Genomic DNA, 1,172 nt, shown 5'->3' on the forward strand with positions numbered 1-1,172 from the left:
GGCAGGGGTGGGGTCTCCAGGAGGGAGGAGCTTGCGAGCCGGACCTTAGGGAGGGGCGGGCCAGACCTTAGGGAAGGGCGGGGCAGGACCTGGCCAAGACTGCCTAAGCCCCAAGCGGTGAGCGCCGGAGGCATCGCCTTGGGAGACGTGCGTCCTTACAGGGTGCCACGTGACTTAGACCAGATTCAGGCCACGTGCGGATCCTGGGCGGCAAAGGAACAGCCCACGTAGCAAAAACTGAGGGAAGGCCATGAGGCATGAGGATGGGAGAGTCAGGCTGGAAATACCACCTGGGCAAAATCACTAGGCTAAGCCACTCCTCTGTCCCTACAGCTCTCACCCCCACTTAACTGGTGCTTTACCTACCTAGACCGATTGGGTCCTCAGACCTGCTTATTGTTCAGATTCAGAGCCTCCCTCCTAAAATGCAAACGAAATGTCTCCAGACCTTAAATTTCTCTTCTCTCCCTGTGTCACCTTAGGGTAAAATCCTTACTCCGTACCAGGGCTTATAGGGTTCCACCAGATAACCACACAGGACCTGGCCAAGGGAACTGGCCTGGCCTCTGCATTTGCCTGGGCCATTTGAATTGGAACTCCCTTCCCCTCCCATCAGACTATTTCCTACTTATCCCAGGGGTCCTCTGCCCACCATCTGTTTGTTGACTTATGCATTTCCCCCTTCAAGCTAGGATCATAGGGAAAGGAGTTTCAAACAGCCTCTCAATTCATCCCAGAAGCCATTAAAATACCTGATACAGGAAGCCCCCCCATCCCCCCACCCCTGTACTGCTTAAAGTTTTTTTTGACTTTTAAATTCAGTTTATCTTGCACTTAACAAATTTCTAGAGGTTCAGCAATAATTTTTCATTTTAGGTTGTCACTAACCAAATATCTAAGTGTCACCCTGGGAGGAGTGGGAAGGAACTGGAAATGAACTATGAGAAAGGAGTCTGGGGCAAATGTGGCAAACTTGGGCCTTTTAGTGGGGCTTAGGCCTCAGAGTCTTCCAGAAACTGCTGGCCACGTGGGTACGGTTCAGCTAGCCTCTGCAAACCTCATTTACCACAGGAGATGGAAGACTTAAGAGCTAGAAGTTTCCATGTCATTTAATTCCTGACTTCTTCCACCCACTCTGGAGCCTCATGAAGTAATGCAAATGGACATCCCCC

The sequence above is a fragment of the Marmota marmota genome, unplaced genomic scaffold, assembly GCF_001458135.2.
Source record: "Marmota marmota marmota unplaced genomic scaffold, marMar, whole genome shotgun sequence".
Lineage (NCBI taxonomy): Eukaryota > Metazoa > Chordata > Mammalia > Rodentia > Sciuridae > Marmota > Marmota marmota.